Here is a 26,950-nt window from a genome sequence, read left to right as displayed (position 1 = left end):
TATATTGCTATTGAACTTACAATAGAAACAAAAAAGACCCTTTTGTTTGGTATATATGCACCCAATCAGCAACAAGAAAAATTTTATAGAATGTTGTATGATAAGTTGATTCTATGGGATTATAAATCGTGTATTATATTGGGAGATTGGAATGGAGTAATAGATACACGAAAGGACAAGAGAATTTTTTCTAAGAAGATACCTACACATGCAAAGCTGCCTAAATCCTTTTTTGACATGATAGAAGATTTTGAGTTGAGAGATGTATGGAGACTGCGGAATTTGGAGGAAAGAGACTATAATTTTTTCTCTGATAGGCATCAATCCTTCTCACGTATTGATTTTATTTTAATTTCTAATGATTTGCTTTTTAGGGTGAAGAAAACTAAGATATTTCCAAGATGTTTGTCTGATCATAGTCCTGTTTGGATGGAATTGCAATATGGAAAAGAAGGTAGAAGAACTTGGAGATTAAATGAAAATTTGTTTAGATATCAGGATAATGTAAATCAATGTAAAAAGCAGATGAAAGAATTTTTTGATTATAATTTGAATAATGAAACATCGATAGAAATGGTTTGGGACGCCAGTAAAGCTTTTATGAGAGGTGTATTAATATATATTAATAATAGACAGAGAAATAAGCAACAAAGACAGCGTAGGTATTTAGAAGAGGAAATTTATAAGAAACAACAATTATTAATAGATAATCCGCATGATCAAAAACTTAAAGATGCAATAAAGTTATTACAGAATCAATTTAATATGATAATGGCTGATCAGGTGGCAACAAATATACAATATGCCAAACATAATACTTTTTGTAATGCAAATAGACTTGGTAGGTGGTTAGCATACACCTTAAGGAAAAGACAAAAACAACGTACTATAGAAAAAATAGAATATAAAGGCAAAGAGAGATATCAACAGGATAAAATTAAAAAAGCTTTTTTAGAATATTATACAAATTTATATCTTAAAGATAATATATTGAACAGGGATATTGATAATTATTTGAAGGAATATAAGATTAAAAATTTAACTTTAGAACAAAAGGATGAACTGAATCGGCCTTTAACCTCTGAAGAAATTATTTTGGTAATTAAACAATTAAAAATGGGGAAAACTCCTGGTACGGATGGACTTACAGTTAGTTATTATAGGAATTTACAGGATGAGATGTTACGTCCACTTAAGGAATTATTTAATCAGATACAATTAAGAGGGGGAATTCCCCCCTCATGGAGAACCTCTTTTATTTCATTGATACCAAAAGAGGAACAGGATTGTTCTAAACCTGGGAACTATAGGCCAATCTCACTTTTAAATAATGATTATAAGATTTTTGTTAAAATAATAGCTAATAGATTAATGTTGATTTTGCAGCGAAGAATTCATAATGATCAATCTGGATTTATAAAAGGGAGACAGATGAGGAATAATGTTAGGCAGATTGTTAATTTACTGGAGTATTTAGAAAAGAAAATTTTTATTCCAGCAGCATTTATTTTTCTCGATGCAGAGAAAGCTTTTGATCGATTGCATTGGGATTTTTTATTTAAATTAATAGAAAAGATGCAATTTGGAGATGGTTTTACAAGAATAATTAGGGCAATTTATGGAGAGCAAACAGCACAGATTATAATCAATGGTAGCTTAACAGAACCTTTTAAGATTGTGAAAGGAACAAGACAGGGATGTCCTTTATCACCATTATTGTTTATTTTAACTCTAGAACCATTATTGGATAAAATACGAGAAGTAAAGGAGATAGAGGGAATTAAAGTTAGACAACATGAATATAAGCTGAGAGCTTTTGCAGATGACCTGGTGATTACTTTAACAAACCCTATAAATTCTAGTAAATCATTGTTGGAAATAATTGATCAATATGGGAAGGTTTCAGGATTTAAGGTAAATCAGAAAAAGACAAAAGTGATAATAGAAAATATGGTCAAACAACAGAAAGGAAAACTAGAGGAAATAACAGGATTTGAAATTGTAAAGAAGGTTAAATACTTAGGGGTCTATATTACATCGTCAAATGTGAAATTGTATAAGAATAATTATGAGGTTTTATGGCAAAAAGTTCAGAAGGAGTTGATTGTTTGGAAAAAATTGCAATTATCTTTGCTGGGGAGAATAGCTGCTATTAAAATGAATGTTTTACCTAGATTTTTATTCCTCTTTCAGATGATACCAATAATTAAGAAAGTAAGAATCTTGAGGAATGGCAGAAGGGAATTAACAAATTTATATGGGAAGGTAAAAAAGCTAGGATTAAAATGAAAATAATTCAAGATTCTCGGGAAACGGGAGGTTTAAAAATGCCCAGTTTTAAATTATGAAGAAATTAAATTATGAAGCAGCTGCTCTCTCTGCAATAAGTGATTGGTTTAATTTAACGGAGGAAAGAATTTTGAATATAGAAGGTTATGACTTGCTATATGGATGGCATGCATATTTAATTTATGACAAAAAAGTGGATAAGGCCTTTAAAAATCATGTGTTAAGGACTGTTCTTCTGCGTGTTTGGAAAAAATACTCTTATAAACTAAATTATAAGGTTCCTATATGGGCAAGTCCCAGACATACAATAGAGAATATAAATATAGAACAGAATCAGGAAATGATTACATATAAAGATCTTTTGTATACTGAAAGAGGTAATTTGCAATTAAAATCTCTGCACGTACTAAAAGAAGAAGGGAAAAACTATACTTGGTTATGAGCAACTACGTGCTAGATGGAAGGAAGATCAGAAAATTGGTATAGAGCAGAACGAGGGAAATTTGGTAAAGCAAATTAGAAATCAGTCTCAGGAGCATATAAAGAGATTGTATAATGTGTTACTTGAAATAGATTCTGAAAGGGATTGGTAAAGGACTGTATGATAAAGTGGGCACAAAATTTTCAGGAGCCAATATTATTGGAAACTTGGGAAAAAATTTGGGTTAGAAATGTTAAATTCACGCAGGCACAGAATCTGAGGGAAAAATTTTATAAAATGTTTTATAGATGGCATTTAGATCCTAAGAAATTATCGTGTATATATCCAGATATGCAAGCAAAATGTTGGAGATGTAATTGTGATGACGCTACATATTTTCACATTTGATGGACTTGTAAGGATATAAAGGCCTTTTGGATAAAAATTTGGTGGATTTTACAAAATGTTTTGAAAAAGAAGATAAAGTTCCTGCCGCAATTTTTTTTGTTGGGAATTATTACGGATTGTACAGTAATTGAGACTAAATTGATTTTAAATTTAATAACAGCAGCAAGATTACTAATAGGACAATACTGGAAGAAAAAAGAAGTACCTACAATAGAAGAATGGATATTGAAAGTTGCCAATTTGGCTGAGATGGCGAAGATATCAGCCTTTTTGAAAGACAATACGCAAGAAAGATACTTAAAGGAATGGAAAAAATGGATTGACTATATTCAAAGTAGATATCAGACTAAGAGTTATCAGACTTTTTTAATGATTATGATGTATTATTTTTGATTGTTTTCGGGGGAAGTTAGGAATTGATGATTGTAGGGGTATAATTAAGTTGGGACGAAAATTTTTTAGCATATGTTTGTTTTATTTTTAACTATACCTTGTGCTCGTTCCGGGAAGTCGGGGAGGAGGTTGTGAAGGGAGGGGGGAGGGGAGGTGGGGGGGAAAGGGGGGGGGAAATTTCTGTAAAACTTTTTGAATTTAAAAAAAAAAAGAAAGCCTTCTGATCCATATGGAAGGAAAACGGATAGACATCTTACAAACCTGCATTGTGTGAGAGGTAATCAGCCCTGTTCTGTTTCTGGGCCTGTGTTATTTAAATCATATATGCTCCTGTTTTCAACTTGCAAATTTAAAAAATTAACACCTGTATGTTGGCTTCTTCAAATAAGTTGGAGTAATTGTGTACCAGTGTATGATGCACTGGAAAAATGGATGGAAGGAATGCATTGCAGTATGTGCAAAGTTGACAGGAGAGGGGAAAGATATGTTAGTTGAGAATTGTAGGAAGTAAAATGCCAGGACTTCTTAGAGATATTGAGGAAAACTGCTGTTGATCCAAATCCTTTATTTTTGTTAAGAGGAGTAATTTAGCCTGACTGAGGATACAGGCAGAAAGGGGAAGCCACTATGATTTCATGCATGGCATGAAATGACACAAATGACATTAAATATACTTTTGTACAATGACATCATGGCACACATCATGTCATGACTTCCCTACCCATGGCAGACGCCTGTGCTGAGAGATTGTTATTCTCATGGCTTTCCTATTATTAAAGAACTAGTATGGTAGATAGATGTAATGGAATGTGTAAATCACCTTGAGGAACAAGGGGAAGAGATGCTGCCTAGGAAACAGACAAGAGAGGCAGAAGCGGAAGTGATTTAATGGTCTAAGAAAGAATCTTAGGAAGGACCTGTCTTAATTGATCAGGCAATTGCAATTGGTGATGGGAAGTTTGTTCCTTCAGATTTGTAAGATTCTATTACTATTACCTTACAATAATGTTAAGATTATTAATAACCTGTTTCCTATCTGATTTACCTGACAATAAGGGCACGGAATGGAGCAGAGAGCTGGTTTTGCCACTTCCTTGTCTGTTCACAGAGGGTATTCCCCCCCCCCCCGCACACAGTTATGTCTACCTGTGTGGTCTGACAGGAAACATCAGAGCTGTGAGTGAAATCATAGTGTTACAGTCCAATGGAAGTATCCCACAAAATACTTCATTAAAAAAAAGTCTGTCTAGTAGCCAAAAAATGGGGTAGATGTAAAATTCTATAAGCACTGCTAGACATAAATGTGGTTACCCTAATACAGACACACGGAGTTTCCATTGGCCACAACGTAAAGATTGGCAGAACAGCAAAAACCAAGCAGAGCAGAATACATTATCTAATTCTAATAAGTTTGCAAATGGGAGAAAATATATTCAATTTTAAGTTTTCTTTTTCTTAGACATCTTATCTCCCCCCCACCTTAGTCAAGGCAACTCAGTTAATTTATGCCATTAGGAATCAAACCTGAAGTTAGTACAAAAGTCTTGTTAGGGCGAATAGGAAAGGATAAGATAGCATTTTTAGGATTCATTCCTACTCTCTGAAGCAGAAAACCTCAACTTTTATTCAGTATATATAATCAACTCTTGTTTTAATGGATCAGTTAATAAGATTCCATTAAATATAATATCTGCTATATATTAAAAGTGATATTTCTGGAATAAATTTTACAAATGGATAGAAATAAGAGATAGAAATGAGAGGGAAATTTATGAATGTCAGTACAACAAAGAACAACATAAAACTATGGATATAATATGGAAAAATTTGTAAATAGGCTAATGTAAGTAAAAACAGTTGAAGTTTTCTTTTATTTCCTTTCCTTTTTTTGTGGTTTTTGGTTGTATTGTTGCAATCACTGTTAACATAATACAGTTATAGTTATTAGCATGTATGTTATTTATCATTGGTAAATAAATGTATGTTATTTATCATTGGTAAAGCACTGGTCGTGCTTTATTTACATTGTTATCTTGACATGGCCCTGTCTTTTCAATAAATTAAAATAAAATAAAAAGAATAGAAAAAAATGTGATATTTCAAGCTCCCAAATTCTCATACATGAGAAAATCTGCTCTATTGATAAAAGGGAATGCCAGTTTAACTTTTAGAGTTCAGAGTAGGCAATGACATACTCTGTATTTTCTTCTATTTTTGCCTTTATTTCTACTCCAACCTCTCAAAATTAAACATTTGAAAATAAGTGTTTCATATTTATTTATTTGAATATTTATATGGCCACCATATATAGCATTCTACTGATGATGTTATCTAGTTTGGGTAATGAAATGTCTGGAAGAAAATAACCAAGCTCAGAGAGCACCAAGGACCCTTCAGCATCCTTCTCCCTAGACACTAGTGGGAAACTGTTGCCAATAGCTATTTTTTGGGATGAACAATGATATTAGGATGTCATTTAGACATTTAGAACCTGTCTATGAAGTGAACCTTTGTTCTACTGATTACTGTCTAGTCCCTTTGCTTTTTTCTCTGGGTTAGGGCTGGCCCATAGGTAGTAGCAATCTGTGGGTGAACAAAGATTTGTGCAGAATATTTATTTATTTATTTATTTATTTATTTAATCATATTTGTATACCGCCCTATCTCCCGAGGGACTCAGGGCGGTTAACAGGCACTTAAAAACACACACACATATATATAATAGAATATTTGAGGATAAAGAGACAACCCAGATTACTCCACTGGGTAATCCTACCAACCAGAATTAAAGTACATCCAAGAAGACAACATAAATACTCGAGGAATAAGCCAGAAATGAAAAGCAAGCCAAGAAATAATGGATTTATCTTTGAAACAGAGTCAGGATCCTAGTGGCAATGCTTGTACTCTTTAGAATGCTATTCATAAAGTTGGCTGCTGTATAATTACAATTAATCATCCCTAATAACTTTCAATTAATTGAAAATGGTCATTAAAGTACTCATTTAACAGCATATTTGAGTGTGCACATATTGGCTATTGATTAAAATGAAACACCGGTCGACAGAGCAGCTCTTCTTGGTATCATTGCTAGAGATATTTTCTTTCCTTCCTGACTTGAATCAAGTTAAAGACATACAAAGCTGGTTTCTATTAACATAAACCTAGAAGAAAGAGAAATCATATATTTAAGTAGATCTCACCTCAATGAAGGAATGAAATGTTGGAAGTGGAAATTTAAAAAATGAACTATTAACAAAAAGCTCCAGACATGGATACATTTTTTTACTTTATTACAGCAGAATAATTATGTCAATACCCTGTACGGAAATATTTCTGATATATGAAGATGGATCAGTGGTGGGTTGCTACCGGTGCACCCTGGATCAGGCGAACTGGTAGCGGTGGCAGCGGGAGGCTCTGCACACACGCCCGGATGTCTCTGTGCATGCTCAGAAGCTTCTGTGCATGTGCAGAAGCATTGCGTGGCCGCACAAGCATCCATGAGCGAACCGGTAGTGATGGGATTTGAAATCCACTACTGAGATGGATGTGTGACTTGTACATTTATATGGACATTTAAACATTTGAAGATGCCTTGCCTGAATATTGTGCTTAAAATAATTATCCTGGGCCTCCTTAGGATGAAAATATTTATAATAGCAGCAGTACTAGCAGGAATAAAAATCTCAAATCTTTTGAAGAATACTTATTCATGTAGAAGATCACTTTTTGCAGTGGGATATTGGCAGATATTTTACTGTAGACTTTGGAACCATCCCACCCACCTGCTGGAGTTGTGCATAAATTATTTTCAACAGAAAAACAAACAAACCCCAGCAACAATCCATGAAGGAATTAGCCATGAGAGTGCTCTAGACATCTAGTGTTCAACTAATATATGAACAAGACCAAGAGACCAAAACAGGATTGGCTTGGTAGATTATTTCCTATGAAAGATAAAATCCTACAGCTTTTATTTTCTTGGTGAACTTAAGGATGAACTTTGATTTTTGACTCCATAGTCAGTCCTGTAATCTAGTCTCCCCCAGGGCATTAGAACCTGGGTCATGCCTGCTAAAATTGGCAGTGAAAAAGAAAATAATATCTCTAGGAAGTGTCAAAAAAAAATAGTAAGCTTCTAGGGGAAACATATGTAATTAAGAGGAACAGAAAGTTTAATATCTTCCCCTGTTCTCACTTAAATTCTCATTCTGACTATAAGTTTTCCTATTTAAATAATGTAATTAGTTTAGTTTTGACTATTTTTTCCCCAAATTGAATTGGTACTCATGGGGACACAAACTTACTGGAAAATAAATTTACTGACATCACTATCATCACCCCCAAGTGTTTGCAAGAAATAAGCATTTTTTGCAAAATCATACTAAACTACAGATAGTCTTCAACCTACAATTGGGACAAAATTTCCATTGCTGGTTGTTAGCAAGATGGTTAAGTTAATTGTGTCTGATTTTATGACCTTTTGCCACTGTTGTTAAATGAATTTCAGCAGTTGTTAAATGAATCACATAGTTGTTAAGCAAGTCCAATTTCCCCCATGGATCTTAAGCAGTGCTGAAATGTAAAATTTGTTACTACCAGATCTGTGGATGTGGCTTGGGGAGGTAAGGTGACTGGCTGGGCGTGGCCTTTTTTTTTTACTTTTAAAGAGGCCAAAGAGGTTGTAGAAAAAATGCTTTTAAAGGGTTCTGATGATCCCAGCTGAGCCGTGCGATCATCAGAGGCCTTTTTTTACTTTTAAAAGCATTTTTTGAGCCAAAGAAAAAAATGCTTTTAAAAGTAAAAAAAAGAACAACCTTTGATGATCACATGGCTCAGCTGGGCATGGGCGGGAGGAGGCAGGGATTTTTTCCAAACCACCCACTGCCATCACTACCCGATCGGGCAATTTGGTCCCTGATCTCAAGTCACATGTGCCGAATACATGACCCAAGGTGCTTCAACCATTGTAAATAGATGCCTGTTGTTATTTTGATCACATGGCCATTGGGCTACTGCAATTGTCGTAAGTGCAAGAACTTGTTTTTTTCAGTGCCATTGTAACTTTGTACGACTGCTAAACAAATGTCTGTGCAGCAAGGAGTACTCATAAATAAAAGCCATTTGTTGTGTTTGGGGAAAAATAAAAGATTATTTTATGTATTAATGATGTTTGTCATCTGCCTTAAAAATATATTTGGAAGTTGATAATGCAAAAAAATGGCTTTTATTTAAATTGTACTCTATGGTTATCTATTAACAAGTTCTGCTGATCAAGCACACCTATCTTATTAGCAGACTGTATTTTTATTACTCTGCAGGTTTTTTGATCTATTCAATCATTTCTTAAACACAAAAGTAGGTGATGAGGTGACAGCCTACCTGAACATATCCATACATTTTTAGATGGAACTGATCCTTCTCCCCACATAAAACATGTAGCAATGGTGACCAGGATGGGTGGAAAAGCAAAAATTAGATATGGAACAGTGGAGAAATCCTCCTTGGATCACCACCGGTTCACTGCCCGCACATGCGTGGTACACACCAAACGTGTGCTTTGCGCAGAAAAAGAAGACTTCACTAGGTAAGTAGAACAGTGAGGGGAGGAACAGCTGTGCTGCACGATTTAGCTTCACTAGAAAGCAGGATATCCTGCTTTCTAGTGAAGGTAAACTGAGCAGCACAGCTGATCATTGGAAATACCTCGGATGAACCAGTAGCTTTTTTTACTACCAGTTCTACTACTGGTAGCATTTCACCCTTGATATGGAGTTGGAAACAGTGTAAGCAGTTTGCTTTCTAAAACAACTTGGCTCAGTACCTCTCTGAAGAATGGAAAAATCAATATTATTTTGCCCAACCAGCTACAGGGGCAGGAGTGAGGCCACTGGAAGGAACAGGAACAATTTTTTGATATCCTTAGGTAACATTTTTTTTTCAGAACTGGGAGAGAGTTATATTGGAAATGAAGGTAGAATGTTTTTGGCAGGCAAATTATTCTTATTTCCACTAGTTATAAGTCCCCAAACCTCTCACTATGCCCCCAAATTGCACTAATAAGGTTCAGTGACAAAGCGACCCAGTACAATGAACATGCAATTTGTTCAGATTTGAGGAGATTGAAAGAGAGTTAATAGGAAAATTAGAGCAGCTTGACTTTCAGAGGTTTTCTGCTTCATTTTCCTCATTTTATAGGAAGGAAGGAAGGTTTTTCTGGAACCTTGACACACTGCAGTTTTAACAATATTCCTTCTAAATTTTGGTGGCACAATCATCATCTGATAGAGGCTGAGAGCTTAAATGGGAGCATATTTTTGGGCTGCTGAGAGCAGAAATAGGGCACAAGTTTCTACTCCCACTGTGATGTACAGTAAATGCATATTGTATGGTTGTTATCTCTTCTATGAAAGACATTTTGTAAATAGGTGTTTCCCACCCAAGCCATTTTGGAAGATAATTCAATACATTTTTTAAAACAATTCAGATATGTCCACTAATTTCTGATATATGTATATGTAAACATAAGCACACTCTTGATAAGATATAGTGCAAAATGTTGCAGATATCATAAAAGCAGTAAAAGTCTCAAGCATCCTTCTGACTCAATTTCCTTCCTTCCTTCCTTCCTTCCTTCCTTCCTTCCTTCCTTCCTTCCTTCCTTCCTTCCTCCCTCCCTCCGTCCCTCCCTCGCTCCCTCCCTCCCAGAGGTGGGTTTCAGCAGGTTCTGACCAGTTCTGGAGAACCAGTAGTGGAAAATTTGAGTGGTTTGGAGAACCGGTAGTAAAAATTCTGACTGGTCCGCCCCCATCTATTCTCTGCCTCCCAAGTCCCAGCTGATTGGGAGGAAATGGGAATTTTGCAGTAACCTTCCCCTGGAGTAGGGTGGGAATGGAGATTTTACAGTATCCTTTCCCTGCCACGCCCACCAGGCCACACCCACCAAGCCATGCCTAAAGTTCCAGTAGTAAAAAAAATTGAAACCCATCACTTCTCCCTCCCTTTCTTCAACTGTTCCTTCCTTCCTCCTTCCTTCCTTCCTCCCTCCCTCCCTCCCTCCCTCCTCCCTCCCTCCCTCCCTTCCTGCTATTGATAAGAAGTTAGATGCACATTGAAGAGATCCAAGTTTCCCTTGAAATCCAAAATGACTTTGGATCTATCATTGTTTGGAAATTGCTCACTATGCTACAAAGAGAAATCCAGTACGGAATTAACCTTGAATCATTGCCACAGCTGCCAGAGTTCTAGAATTAACCCACCCACCCTCTCCGAAGAGCGGGTGAGCAGTCTGAAGATTCTTATATTAAGGTAGAATACAATAAAGCTGTTAACTTTAATATTTCATCTATGGATCCAGTTGCTTGTGCCTGACAATCACTCTCTTAACCTCTGTATATTATTTTGAGCTTCTATTTGAAATGCAAAATATACATCTTAAAACATAAATCAAATACTGCATTGTCCCTGTTGGCGTAGCCTCTGGTGGCTCAACAGACTAATGCAGTCTGTTATTAACAGCAGCTGCTTGCAATTACTGCAGGTTCAAGTCCCACTAGGCCCAAGGTTGACTCAGCCTTCCATCCTTTATAAGATAGGTAAAATGAGGATCCAGATTGTTGGGGGCAATAAGTTGACTTTGTATATAACATACAAATGGATGAAGACTATTGCTTGACATAGTGTAAGCCGTCCTGAGTCTTCGGAGAAGGGCGGGATATAAATGCAAATTTTAAAAAAAGTAGTAGATGCTATGGTATTATATATGTTTAATTATGTACTGTGATATAGTTCTTTTTTAATTAAAATAATGTTAAAACAGTTAAAAACAATGTAGCAGGGATTTATACATATGGTTGTGTGTATTTGTATGTTTTTTGTTACATACATATAAGCTACATTCTCATGGCGGATTTATAGGCAACTATAATACCTGAGAAAAAAACACAACATTTTCAAATTTGTTTGTCTCTAATGGTGTTTCTCCGTCCTCTAAAACCTCTGTCTTCACAAAATCTAGGTCAACTTTTCCATCGTGTGCTTTTCATATGTATTGGACTTGAACTGCCATAATTCGCAGCTAAAAGACTTATGCTGATAAGACGATAGACCTGGAAGTCCATTCCAGTTTCATTATTTCTTTGGGGATTTAACTGCTTCTCTCCACCACCATTAAAAAAAACTCATAGCAATTTTTTACTCAAGAAGGTATGTGTCTTTTTCAAAGCTGTTGCTTCAATTTATCTAAGATTCTGGTTTGTAAAGAACGTACAAATCAGATCTTTTGGTCTCCATTGTACTGATTATATATTACAAATTGAGAGAAGAAATTCATATTTTTCAATGGGATAATTCATTTCCAAACAATTTTGTTTTTCATATCAATATTTTAGTAAAAATATGTATCTCATCAATTGAAATTATGACAATCATTTTGACTTGTTTAAAACTTTTTAGTTAACAACAACTAAAATTAAAATGGATGAACACCAAATTAAATTACAGCTGAAGAACAGTTTGCCTTCAGAAGTTGTAGGTGCTTCACCCATGGAGGCTTTTAAAGAAAAGACCACCTTCCTGAAATGATGTATGGTCTCTTGCTTGAGCAGTGGGTTGGACTAGAAGACCTCCAAGGTCTCTTCCAGCTGTATTCTGATTGATTGTTTAACCATCATTCAATATAGCTTATACCAATATGCTGCTTAAACCTGAAAGAAGAGATGGAAACAACCATAAAGGGTTTGGAATAGCCATCATTTTCTCTGGCTATAACATCTGCAAATAAAGCTTATTAAAAACTGTGATCAGTCCACAATTGGCTGGCATATTACTTGTTCAATTGTTTATATAATTGATATAACTAAGTACAAAAATATAGAAATTATTCTAACCAATGCTAAAACCCTTAACAGTGACACATGATTGTTGTGATTTAGTGTATAGCAAGATGATGAATGTAATTAAATGAAGAACAATTACTTACAATTAATCAACAATCATGATAAAATTGATGATAATGATAATGTAAATAAAAAGGCCATTGCTCACATAACCTTCCCATTAGTGCTGTTTTAAGTAGGACCAAGTTCAAAAGTTTCAAAAGCTAGTGGAAGAAGTATTCCAACAGATACTTCTGCCTTAAGCTATATCCCCACTTGTTTTCAAAAACAAATAGTTTTTTTTTATCAACTGCCATATCTTTGCGTATATGTGTTTTAAAACCCTAGGTTTGTAGGTCACAAAAGGTCAATTTAGTTGTGAATGAGGTTCTGCCAGCTATAAGTTGCTATTTCTGTTCCCAATAAGTGCATTTGTGATTCTCTGCTGCTTTGGCAACAAAGACATTTATGTGACTTATAGTTGCTCCTTTTTATTACTTAGGAGTGGGGGACACTTTGTCTACTGCAACATTTTATGTGCACTCCATGGGTTATTTCCAGGTGCTGCTGATCACAGCCATTTGCTTCTTTGAAAGATTTGAGGTGTCTGGCTCTAAAGTAAAATAGACAAAAATTCTGTCTGTCCCCTTACAGCCTAAATTATCCATTACAAATATAGAACTCATGAGTGGAATAGAGTGGAAGATAGTCCAGTACTTCTCACAACCCTCCCACTGTGCCAATATCTGTCACTCAGACTATTGCTAAAAACACATCCATTGTTCTTCTGAAAGAGCACTAAACCCATATCCAAAAACACCCTGCTGACAGGTTAAGGAAGTCTGCTTGGAAGTTGCAAGGTGTGTAAGGCCATCTGAAAGGCTCCTCACCTCAGATTTCTCCACAGTCTCCTAAACTTGCCTGCTTAGCAGTTTTAAGGACTGCTCCTGCTGTTTGTTTTGCATCATGCAATGAGTACATATAGTCTTTGATTTACAATTCATTTAGCAACCAGTCAAAGTTGCAATGATACTAAAAAGGAGTGGCTCATGACACCAACCCTCACACTTATGACAATCGCAGCATCCCCTTGGTCAGATGGGCATGTAGCAATCAGCTTGTATTTATGACTTTTGCAGCATCTTGAGGTCATGTGATCACCTTTTGAAATTTTACCAGCTGGCTTCCGACAAGCAGTCAATGGTGGAACAATTGGAATGATTTGTTTAAGCACTGTGGCGAAAAAGATTGTTGGGCACATCTCCTCTTAAGAACCATCTTGCTTAGCAATAAAAATTCTGTTCTCAGTTTTGGTCATAAATCAAGGACTATTGGTATGTTATACAGGTATGAATTTTAAGACTGGTTGCTAGGATTTCTTTAATGCTATGGTTAGAGAGACATGAGATGAGCTGTTAGAATGGCTTTTTAGAGTTTTTCTACAAGAAACTAGCTAGTTTTTATGACGTGATACTACATATAATAGTATACACATGGCAAAAATAAGTGCTATGTGTCATTAAAGCTTCTTGTGAGGTTGCTCTCTCTCTCTCTCTCTCTCTCTCTCTCTCTCTCTCTCACACACACACACACACACACACACACACACACACACACACCCCACAGATGTAAGGAGTCTTTATTATTCCGAGATTGAATTGGCATTCCCCAGCAATTCTCTATACCAGAGTTTCACAAGCCTATAAATGAAGCCAACACTTCTTCTTCTTGTTATTTGCGAAGTCATGTCCAACCCATCACGATCCTATGGCTAATGTTCTTCCAGGCCTTGAAGCCAACACTAGTCAAAGGCAAAAGCAAGTTCCCAAGGCAAAGACAAAAGCAAATCCACTGGCAAATCCAAAGGCAAAGGCAAGGCAAGGCAAAGGAAACAGCTGAAGAGAGACAATCCGAAGTTCAAGGCAAGAACAACAACAAGGAAATGACACATTATTCCCAGCATCATCTCCATCTGTCTGCTGTGCTAAATAGCAGCCTGTCAAGAAGAATGAGGCTGCCTCCTCATCTAGCCAACCTTCTTAGCTGCTCCTGCCTTTCCTCTGCTCTATGTGTTCTTGGATCAGGTGTAGTAAGTATTTCCTCTTCCTCATCGCTGACCAGTTGCAGGTGCATGCTTTCCCACCTGAAGTCTCAGGACTGTCCTGCTGCAGCTGTGCTTCAGCCAAATATGATGGCTTCTTGCAATCATTGACCAACTCCACTCCTGATATGTCTGGAAATGGTTCATCTTCCTCTGAGCTGACTTCTGGAAAGATAGCTTTCCTAGATGCTTCTGGGGAAGCATCTAGGGAAGCTATCACATTTCTGCATTGATTTCAACTGATGTGACTGTAATAGGGCCTTTCACTACATTAATCATAAAGAAGAAAAGGTATAAGAATTTTAATCTTACTTTTAAATCCAGATCCAAGATCATAAAATCCCATTACCACAGGAAGTTTGCTTTGCCCTGGAATTGGGCCTACTACAGTATCTCTCTCTCTCTTGTATCCTATGCTTAAATTGTCAGCCCTGGAGGCCATCTTTTTCTTTGGATCTTCAGGGCTGCCACACTTAGTGCTGTGGGAAATTAGGAGAGGGTTGCATGGAGCAGCAGGCATATCTAGCTATAATAACATTTTTTCTCTGAGATTCAAGGACTCCAGCCTGCACCTGGAGTGGTTTGACTGGGAGGTATCTCCAGTTGGGACGGTTTATCGATTGGACCATGTGATGGACATGTGGGTGCAGGGGGAAGGGTCTTTGACTTTCTTTTGGGTGGGGAAAACCTGGAAACTTTCAGATTCAAATTTTTCCAGATGTGGCAATATGGCATCTCTATAAAATGGAACTTTGAAGAACTTCTAGCATTGGAGTCTTCTTTCTTTGGGGGTGTTACTTGGATCCCTGACATTGTCTTATATAATTCTTATACTACTTCTAATAATAAAACCAATTCATGTCTGTTCTTTCAAATCTTGAAATCATGTATTAATGTTGTTTTAAAATCAAGAGGTGTCATACTTTCTCTGGGTGGAAAAATATGTTATAGCATATGATAATTTTGCTCAAATAATTGAGCATTATTGGATGGCATAGGAAACTATATTCCGCAATGAAGTTTTATTCTTTGAACCTGAAGGTCTAGAATAGAGATGGAAAACATGTGGTTATGAGGATGTCTGTGGCTCCCAACAACCAATTTTAGGAGCTTTCCAAGTATTCTGAGATCATACCACTGTAATTCGGAAATAAAATGGCCAAATTTGATTTGTACAATTTTTTAGGGTTCCACTACACACAAATTGAGGATCAAAATGTTTTTACACATCAATTTTCATATTTAAAATGCTCTGAAATCTCCTAGTAGGGAGATTTTCAAAGAGATCGTTGGAGTATGTCCACTGTGGCTCTTGGAAGTGAAATTCCTAAAATGAAAGGTTTATTTTCCCCTGAATTAGAAACTTATTCTGAAAAAGACAAAAGAGGAGAATGGAAAGTTAGTGAGTGTTATAAATTTCTTAATGTCAATGAGTCACTCAGAAGCAGTGAAGTAATAATTAATTTCTTTATTTTTGGATTCTAGACTCAGGGGTCTTTGAGGACCCTTCTTCTTTAAATAGGTTGGATCTTATAAGGGGTTTTCTTTAATATTCTGCTTCCATCTTCAGAGAAAGAAAATAGAAAATGACCCTATGAAATCTTATGCACTGGATGACCCAGGAACAAACATAAGTACTGGGTTAGAATTAATCCAATTTGCCAACAGTTCTTGGATCTAGATTCACTAATTCCCACTCACATGAGCAGAACTGCTATCTGGTTGAATATTAGAAAGTAGAGACTGAATATAACTATCAGTAGCTAATAATAGATAGCTATAGTTTTTATTATTTATTAATATTTATTATTTATTCATCTTTGCTGGAAGCAAAGCCTTCCAAATATAAGCTTAGGAAATTGATTACTCTTTGGTCACAGTCTGATAGACTTCATAGATACATTGATCCTTTGTTGTTGACTGTGACCTTGTTTATAGTCTTGTCTTTGCTCTCTGGAACCTTGTTTAGTACACAAGGGTTTGGCTTTTGACTTCTGATTCAACTTGCCAAATATTTCCCTATGGCATATGAGAAATCCCTTTTGGAATTAATTCACTGATTGTATAACTATTGTTCTGCTGCTTTCAGATCTTCTCTGATTTCCCATATAAAGCACTGGATATTTGCCCCAATGGCTTTGATACACAATCTATGTCTGTACCTCACTTAGTGAGTTCAGGGAGTATTTTGTTTCTCCAAAGGACAAAGTGCAATTCCTCTGTAAGCCTTTAGTAGTCCTTATGTGTGTGCAGATTCTTACCAACAGTACTCAGATGTCTAAGGGTTTGCAAGACCATGCCAGAAAAAAGACTTGCAAGATTTAGCCTTCCTGTCCTTTTTCCAATGAAAATACATGAAGAGAAATCTAGAATTATATGTAAGTCCATTTGCTTTTTGATATTACCGCATCATTTCCACTTCTGGCAAGGAAACGTTGTTGAGGTTAATTCTGGGCACTCTTTCCCTGAGCACATTGGCACCTTCCTCTAATTTTGATAGAGGCCTCATTCACGGAAAAAGACATGGCAGCCTAGCGGCCTTCCAGTTCTTCTCACAGTCTTATTTGTTGAGTCTCTCAAGCTGCTGTCTGAACACATAAACATGTTACACAGACAGCATACTAGATGAAGGTGAAGTACAGATGATTATATTTAAGGGCTTACAATAGTCATTAGAAGCTCTTTAACCACAGGTCCTGGCAAGGCAAAAGTGGGCCTCTGACTGCCTATTTTGGCTACTCTGTCAATTGACTTTGTCTTTCTTCCCCATTGAAAAGCAGCCAACTGTGTCAACCCAGTGGCAATGAAAAAAGCCCCCCCCCCCCCAGTATAAAAACATACATAATAGGATTATAAGATTTGGGGTATATAATGTAGCTGGAGATGATTTATTTGGAAAGTTGATTTTGTTTTAGTGAAAAACAAGCATCAGTCAGCACACTTGGGAGTTCTGATTTCCCCACCCCCACCCCCCTTGCCAGATACAATCATTCTGGTTTGAAAGACATGATTGCCTTTTAATGTGGAAATTTAATGTGGAAAACAAGGTTACACTAGGAGTGGGAGGAGGAGGAAGTGGGATTAAACTCCTTTTCTATAACAAAGTCACTTTGAGATATGCAGTACAACACCCTGACAGTGTCCAGATCCCCTCCTATTCCTTTATATATCAGAACAGACAGAAAACAAGGAAATTGTGCTACCTCTTACTTGTAACTTCTGTTGCATCTCTTAAAAAAAAATAAGAAAGGAGATGGGGTATTGTGGTTGTACAGAGATTAAGTCTCTCTGTGTGTACATGTGTGTGTGCATTTTAAGAAAAATAGATAGACTTCAATTGCCTGCCACCCAGAAAATGCAGGAAAGGGGCAGCAAGAAGAGATACTGAGAGAGAGAGAGAAAGAGAAGAATGTAGTCAATGCCATCAAGTTATTGGGACAAAATAATCTCCCTTGTTCTTTTTGAAAACTCGGCAACCCAATTGACAGCCCACAATTTGGCATATTCAAACAGGGTTCGGATTTGGAGGCTAGTAGACAGCCTTCTTCAAATGGATCAGAAAAAATAAGCAATATTAATAATAACCATAATAAAGAGTCTTGTCATTTTAAAAGGCAATCTTCCTAAGGATATAAAGAGAATATGAGAAAGGGTGATGGAACCCACTTGCAACCTCCTTTTAGCAAATGTCTATTTCAGAAGCTTTGAGCAAGAGAAAGATGCTTCTGAAAACATTGGCAGAAGGCAAAACTGAAAAAATTGTCAGATTTCTTCTTCTCTCCCCACCCTCTGCCTTCCCCTCCCTCCCCCCACATATTTTCTTTCTCATTTTTTTGTATATAAGATCTGGCACAGTTACAAAAAGATTATCTTTCTAATTCTTTCCATAATGATAAAGAGGATCCATAATTTTCATTGATAAATTTCTTACATCCAATACTGTTTACCTACAGAGGGCACTCCACCTATGTGTTTCATATGTTTGCAATTTTATCTACCAATATATGGTCTTACTTTAGGCTATATCTCTCTGATTAACAGCTGCTGGGGCACAGGTCTTTTCCCTGTTAATGCCAGAAGGGCTGAACCAAATACAACCTAAATGTTCTCCAGATTTATCACAACATAGTCTTATGTCTTTGTATTCCTTCCCTTCTCCCTTTTTCCCTTACCTGGAAAATTTCTGAAGTTACTATACAGTCTTTCTTTGCAGCATACCTAGACTGCAGTTAAAAGAATAAAAAAATAAAAGAAACACTTCTTGAATAAAATATAAAGTGGAATAATGAAGAAGGATAAGATTGGAGAAGGAAGCAGACACATCCAGAAATGTAGATCTCCAGAGAAAAGTTACTTCTGGCTTCTTTTAACTTGAAAGCACTACCGTACTATTTTCTCATTACATAGTTTTAAGTGGAGAAACTTTGCAGAACCAGTGATTCCCCATCCTAATTTACAATGATACAAAAGATATTCCTATTATCTGTGAAGCTCGTTTACTTTTTCCACAACCAGCAGTAGTAGAAGCTCATTCCCAAATAGAATGACAGCCAGTTGAAAGAAGGTCACTCTGTGAGTGAGAGGGACAGTCTCTAAATTTGAATAAATAATAAATAAACAAATAAACAAACAATCTTGCCAAACCTTGCCAAATAAATAACATTGGTAACATTGGCAATGATGGTAGGAACTGCTTGTGATCAGAAGGCTGGGGGTTATTATTTTTAATGTTTGTGTATTGCTACTGAGTGCGAGTGTGTGGCCAAATAAATAAATAAACAAATGAATAGTAACCAACTAGCACCAGAGATAGCAGGCAGGTGAGGATACAACTGATATTGTCAGGATTCAGATAATGGCCAGAAGATTCCAAACTAACTTGGTAATTGATATGAAGATAAAGAAGAATTTTATGAAATGTAAATAAGTACTCTTCTAGAACATGCAGTACAAAAAAGAAGAAGATATCCAAGACTCCATTTTAAGAAAGCACATAGGGTTTAGGGGATGACCTAGTAAAAATACTGGACTACCTTTCCAATTCCCTTGAAATTGTCATTATGAAAACTTTTACAGCTCTACCTAATCAGGCAAAACTGAGGAATCGAAAGGGGATTTGCCATGAAGTCTGAGAGAGATAATCACAGACTTGGAATCTTTATAAATCTCTCCTCTTGAGTGGTGCCTCAGAAATATTCCTGAATCCATCTGTATCAGTTCATGGAGACAGAAGAGAGATTAATGTACAAATGAAGTTTTCAGTGTGATTAATCCAATTCACAATTTGAATTGCGAACCATAATATAGGTTATGTGTGTGTGTATGTATATGTGTATTTATGTATGTATATAAGTATTAGGTATATAGTTAAAAAAAAAGATAAAGGTTTCCCTGTCCAATCATGCCTGACTCTAGGGTGCAGTACTCATCTCCGTTTCTTGGTCGAAGGAGTCAGTGTTGTCTGAAGACATTTTATGGGGTCATGGGACCAGCATGACTATATGCTAAAGGTAACAGAATGCTATTACCTTCCCAACCAAAGTGGTACCTATTAATCTACTTGGATTTGCATGCTTTCAAACTGCTGGTGTGGACAGGAGCTGGGGCAAGAACGGGAGCTCACTCCTTTGCACAGCGCTCAAGCTCAGCGTCTTTAACAACTGAGCCATCATGCCTCCGATGTATATATACATGTACATATATATATATGTACATAACACATAATGGCATGTCAAAAAGAGTAGAATTATAAACATATATTGTTGAGACATATATTGGAAAGAAAATATATAAGGCTGAACTGGCATGGTAATTTAAAATGCATTATATATACTGTATATTTTAATAGTTATTTTTTGGCCATTCTATATTGAAGGATGGGTATAGATTTATAGGATGTCTTGCAGATTTATTATTCTGCTGAATAAAGTATGTTAGTTGAAAGTAATAGTATCTACTATTTAGCAGAGTAATTGATTTACTAATAAGAAAAGAACTATAAAAGGAAAATGATATTTGTGAAAAGTGTATATAGGTACATTGGGTAGTGTGTTTTGGTAATTTGATAGAGATGGATATTTTATAGTTAAGGTATTTTGGGGTTTTTAATTGTTGCTGTTTTAAGATTAAACATGTAATATGGGGGTATATTAATTTAGATTATTGGTAAACATGTAGATTTAAGGAATGCCATTTCCAATGAAATGTATTTTTATAAGAATGTAAAGTTTAATGTAGAGAATTTTTTTGTTATGATGAATAGAATGGAAGAAATATGAGATTTTTAAAGAATTATATTATCAAGATAATATAATGTACAGAGATGAAACAAAATGAATAACAAAAAAGTGGATTGAGAAAAATGAATTGATGGAGACATTAAAATTGAGTATTCTGCTTATTTTAAGATTTTATTTAGGTTTAATTTTAAACTAGAGATTAATTTTAAATTCTTGTTTGATAATGATAAGCATTTTTTAATTAATTGTTGGATAATGTAAGATTGTAGAAATATTGTACACACTGTTAGATACTGGTTATATTATGTTTAAATTAAAGTAAAGTAAATTACCTGATTATATTTGTATCTGCACAGAGGTAAGTCGGAAGTCTCTACCTCTTTACTTCTCTATCTGTCTGCTTCTCTTTCTCTGTCTCTCTCAGATTTTATATATAAATAATAAAATATAAAATATAATAAAATAAAAAAGATATATGTATATATATATATTTATTTATTTACATTTATATCCCGCCCTTCTCCGAAGACTCAGGGCGGCTTACACTGTGTAAGGCAATAGTCTCATTCTATTTGTATATTTTTACAAAGTCAACTTATTGCCCCTCCAACAATCTGGGTCCTCATTTTACCTACCTTATAAAAGATGGAAGGCTGAGTCAACCTTGGGCCTGGTGGGGCTTGAACCTGCAGTAATTATAAGTAAGTATATGTATATGTATATGTATATGTATATGTATATGTATATGTATATGTATATGTATATGTATATGTATATGTATATGTATATGTATAAACACACACACATACAGAGAGAAACAGAGAGACAAACATACAAACAGACAGACAGGCAAAGAGAACTGTTCTCCCCTTTTGATTCCATTTCCCCTCTTTTTGTTGTTGTTATGTAATTTATCATCTCTTGAAATTTAATAAAAGATTTTTAAATGGTAGAAATTTAAATTACTTCATGTTTTATACAGAGATGTTAGGCTGTTTTTCTGAGCTCCGAGCTTGGCAGTTTGGTGGCAAACATTTTGTCACCATTTGAAGAGACATCCTCAGTGCGTCTTAACATAACATAACATAACATCAGAGTTGGAAGGGACCTTGGAGGCCTTCTAGTCCAACCCCCTGCCCAGGCAGGAAACCCTACACCATCTCAGTCAGATGGTTATCCAACATTTTCTTAAAAATTTCCAGTGTTGGAGCATTCACAACTTCTGAAGGCAAGTCGTTCCACTTATTAATTGTTCTAACTGTCAGGAAATTTCTCCTTAGTTCTAAGTTGCTTCTTTCTTTGATCAGTTTCCACCCATTGCTTCTTGTTCTACCCTCAGGTGCTTTGGAGAACAGCCCGACTCCCTCTTCTTTGTGGCAGCCCCTGAGATATTGGAACACAGCTATCATGTCTCCCCTAGTCCTTCTTTTTGTTAAACTAGACATGCCCAGTTCCTGCAACCGTTCTTCATATGTTTTATCCTCCAGTCCCCTAATCATCTTTGTTGCTCTTCTCTGCACTCTTTCTAGAGTCTCAACATCTTTTTTACATCGTGGCGACCAAAACTGGATGCAATATTCCAAGTGTGGCCTTACCAAGGCATTATAAGGCGTCTTGAGTTGTGCTCATAGAACACTGGCCCTTAAATACCTTTTTATGTGGTACAAATTAGTGTGGATATTGTTTGTCTGGCTACTTCTGACTTATGGTTTGATTTCAGACTGTTTGATTGGCTGGCTGTTCTTACTGAGGCATGGTCTTTGGTTTTGAGTAGCATCTGTGTGATGTAAATTAGTATTGTTTGTTTGGATATGTCTGAGTCATGGTCTGGTTTTGGACTGTTTGATTGGCTGGTTGTTGTTACTGAGACATGGTCCGATTTCTTGTGAGCTGATCAGTTATGATTTTTTGATGTTGCATAGTGGGATGCTTGTCTGTTAATTTTAAAGGCTATCTTCGGGATCGTGGTTGATGCAGTCTTTTTATGCTCAGCAATTGGTAGACTGGATCAATGTCAATATGTCTTTTTATTGACTTATTGGTGGAAAACCAATGCCTATATACTTATTCTCATACTTCAGGAATACATAAAAACATAAAGCCTGTTCCTTAATGTTCCCAGACTTAGCAGATATCTGCAGATATTTTTTTGACTATTGTTATTACAAGTTTTTTTTAAAAAAATATGTAATTTTAAGGAAGGCTATGAATGTCCTAGTTTTTCTTAAACAGTAAAGGAGATTTGCACCAATATGTCATTAAAAGGCAATATGCATATGTTTAAGGCAGGAAGAAAAGAAAAGAGAAACCAACTCAATAGAAGACATAGCAACCTAATCAGAAAAAAAAATGTTCATATTCTCAATTATTTTTTTAAGTATCAAGAAAGAATATTAAATGATTTGGTGAGATATGCATATAAAAAATCATGAGTAATTGCATCTGGCATTTGCTCATCATTTCCTGTTATCAAATGTTCTCCCAATGACCTGCAGTGCCAAAATGATGATTTCAAAGGGAAGCTTAAGAGGAGGCAGCTCTAATGTTCCTTACGAGAGGGGATTGAAATGACATAGAGCCTTTTACTTCTCTGTGTAATTTGCTATCATCATGTTGGGATAGTATATTCAGAATGCATATCAGCCTATTCTCTTTCTCAAATCAGAAGAGAAAAACCCATTTATTGCAGGTTTCTTTCCAAAAGGCATGGTGGAGATTATTATAACTGCTGGGGACAGAAAGAACAAAATCATCAGTGTTTATTATGAGGTTTTATTAACTAAAAGGCAGTATGAACAGAAGATGCTGAGATACTTGTACGGAAGCCTGGGGCCTTGCACATACAGGAAGGATTTGTAGTACTCTAAAATAAAGCAGAGATGGGGTGGGAATAGAGATGGCTCCAGTTCTTCTATCTAGATAATGTCACTAAAATTCTAGAAATAACTGCAAATCCCATTTCTTTGGGGGAAAAAGGTAACACGAGAACTAGATTTTTGCTGATTCTGATATCAATATATCATTGTCAAAAGTGCTGAAGTCACTGGTTTAATGTACACCCTGTAAAAGAACGTCTTTACTGATCTTTACTATGATGGCTTTAGAGTTACATGTGATATAATCCAGAAATAAGCAATTCTACTACAATTGATCACTGCTCCTGCTTTTAATTGGCTACTTTGAGTCACTGGCAGCATGCCAGGGACACAGTTACATAACTGCAGGATTAAAATGTTTAGTTTGTGGAGAGGACTAGAATTGTTCAAAAGATTTGTTAAGCAAATCACAACTTGCCTCTGAACTTATAGCAGCATTATTGGTATGTAGGGGGAGGCTGTATAGATCATAGGTTCCATGAATTGCATGGCCCTAGTATAATCAATAGAAGAAGAGAGAGGGTCGGGGAGAGGGCCAGTTCCTACGGGACTCGTGGCGTTACTATAATAGGTCCAGAGGTGATGGGGGAGGATCTTGTTCCAGGATTATTCCATCGACATGGTAAGTGGGAGGGGCAGATATGGTGGAAGCGGGGGGCCATATCGTGTTTCGGGAGTGCGCGCTCGCTGTTTAAGAGCGATCGCGTGCTCGGCCCCTCAGACTTCTCCTGTTCCCCAAGTGACCAGATTCCTCAGAGCTTGGATCTTCACCTGCAATGTGAGGTCCGTGGTGAACAAAGCCCCCCTGATTTCCAATCTTATTCAGGAGGGGACCGCGGACCTTATGGGCATTACAGAAACCTGGTTGGGCACGGAAGGGGGTGAGATGTGCCCACCAGGTTTCCGAGCATTCCATCAGCCGAGGGCCCAAGGTAGGGGTGGAGGGGTGGCGGTCGTTATCAAGGAAAGCCTAGAACTGAGGGAGACCACTGTACCTCAGATATCTGGTTGTGAAACTCTCTATGTGAAGTGGGGCTGTAGGACTCAGGTGGGCTTGTTGATCACGTACCTGGCTCCTTGCTACATGACAACAGCCCTGCCCGAGTTGCTGGAGGTGCTTGCCGGGTTGGCTGTTGAGACCCCTAGACTGATGGTCATGGGGGATTTCAACTTGCCATCAACCGGCGCGGCATCTCCGGTGGCTCGGGAGTTCATGGCCTCCATGACGGCCATGGACCTGACTCAAGTAGTGGACGGCCCTACTCACATCGGGGGAGGCACACTAGATTTGATTTTCATCTAAGGTCAGTGGATGAATGATCTGGAATTGGATGATATAGTTATTAAACCTTTGTCATGGTCGGATCATTCTCTCCTTTGTCTGGACTTTCGGACTGCTACCCAACACCGCAGGGAGATGGGACCAATGCGTTAGTTCCGTCCCAGGCACCTGATGGACTCGGAGAGGTTCCTGACAGAGCTTGGGCCGTTTGCTGAGGAGCTGGTCCGTGGCACGGCCGAAGAACTAGTCGCGGCCTGGGAACAGGCCGTGGCTGGGGCTCTGGACCGTGTCGTGCCTTTGCGGCCTCTGACCCGGTGTAGATCTCAACCAGCTCCTTGGTTTACTGAGGAGCTGAGGGAGATGAAACGCTGGAAAAGATGCCTAGAGAGTGCCTGGCGGTCCAGCCGTTCTGAAGCTGACCGAACACTGGTTAGGTCATTTATTCAGACCTACCTAGTGGCATTGAGGGAGGCTAAACTTACATACGTCTCCTCCCTTATTGCATCGGCAGATAACCATCTGGCCGCCCTGTTTCGGGTGACCCGCTCCCTCCTGCAGCAGGAGGTGCGGGATGATCCCTTGCAGGGTCGAGCCGACGATTTTAGTAGGTATCTGCACGATAAAATCGCTCAGCTCCGAGATGGTTTGGACCAAAATTGGGTAGATCCAGGTGAGTTGTCAGAGCCTCGTCTTGTTGAGACTGTTTAGGATGAGTTTGATCATGTGACTCCTGAGGAGGTGGACAGGTTGCTGGGTAGGCTTAATGCCACTACATGTTTATTGGACCCGTGTCCCTCCTGGTTGGTGCTGGCCACACAGGAGGTGACACAGGGCTGGCTCCAGGGAATTATAAATGCTTCTTTGTTGGAGGGGGTTGTTGCTCCTGCCTTGAAAGAGGCGGTGGTGAGACCCCTCCTCAAGAAGCTTTCCCTGGATCCAGCCATTTTAGGTAATTACCGTCCTGTCTCCAACCTTCGCTTTGTAGAGAGTGTGGTGGCATGTCAGCTACCCCAGTTCCTGGATGAAACGGTCTATCTAGACCCGTTCCAGTCCAGCTTCCGGCCTGGATACAGCACAGAGACAGCTTTGGTCGCGTTGGTTGATGATCTCTGGAGGGCTCGGGATAGGGGTTATTCCTCTGCTCTAGTCCTATTAGACCTCTCAACGGCTTTTTATACCATCGACCATGGTATCCTGCTGCCACGGTTGGAGAGTTTGGGAGTGGGAAGCACCGTTAATCAGTGGTTCTCCTCCTATCTCTCTGACTGGTCGCAGACGGTGTTGGCAGGGGGGCAGAGGTCAACCATGAGGCGCCTCATGTATGGGGTGCCACAGGGGTCGATTCTCTCACCCCTCCTGTTCAACATCTATATGAAGCCGCTGGGTGAGATCATCAGTGGCTTTGGGGTGAGTTATCAGCTGTAGGCTGATGACACGCAGTTGTACTTTTCCACCCCAGGCCACCCCAACGAAGCTGTTGAAGTGCTGTCCTGGTGTCTGGAAGCCGTGCGGGTCTGGATGGGGAGAAACAGGCTCAAGCTCCAAGACGGAGTGGCTGTGGATGCCGGCATCCCGGTACAGTCAGCTGCAACCATGGCTGACTGTCGGAGGCGAGTTATTGGCCCTGATGGAGAGGGTGCACAACTTAGGCGTTCTCCTGGATGGACGATTGTCTTTTGAAGAACACTTGACGACCGTCTCCAGGAGAGCTTTTTATCAGGTTCGCCTGATCCGCCAGTTGCGCCCCTTTCTTGACCGGGATTCCTTATGCACAGTCACTCATGCTCTTGTTACGTCTCGCCTGGACTACTGCAATGCTCTCTACATGGGGCTCCCCTTGAGGAGCACACGGAGACTTCAGCTAGTCCAGAATGCAGCTGCGCGGGTGATAGAGGGAGCTGGTGGGAGCTCCCATATAACACCAATCCTGCGCAGACTGCACTGGCTGCCTGTGGTCTTCCGGGTGCACTTCAAGGTGTTGGTTACCACCTTTAAAGCACTCCATGACTTAGGACTGGGTTACTTACGGGACTGCCTACTGCCACCGTTTGCCTCCCACCAA

Source organism: Ahaetulla prasina, chromosome 4, assembly GCF_028640845.1.
Source record: "Ahaetulla prasina isolate Xishuangbanna chromosome 4, ASM2864084v1, whole genome shotgun sequence".
NCBI lineage: Eukaryota > Metazoa > Chordata > Lepidosauria > Squamata > Colubridae > Ahaetulla > Ahaetulla prasina.
This window is presented reverse-complemented; position numbering follows the sequence as displayed.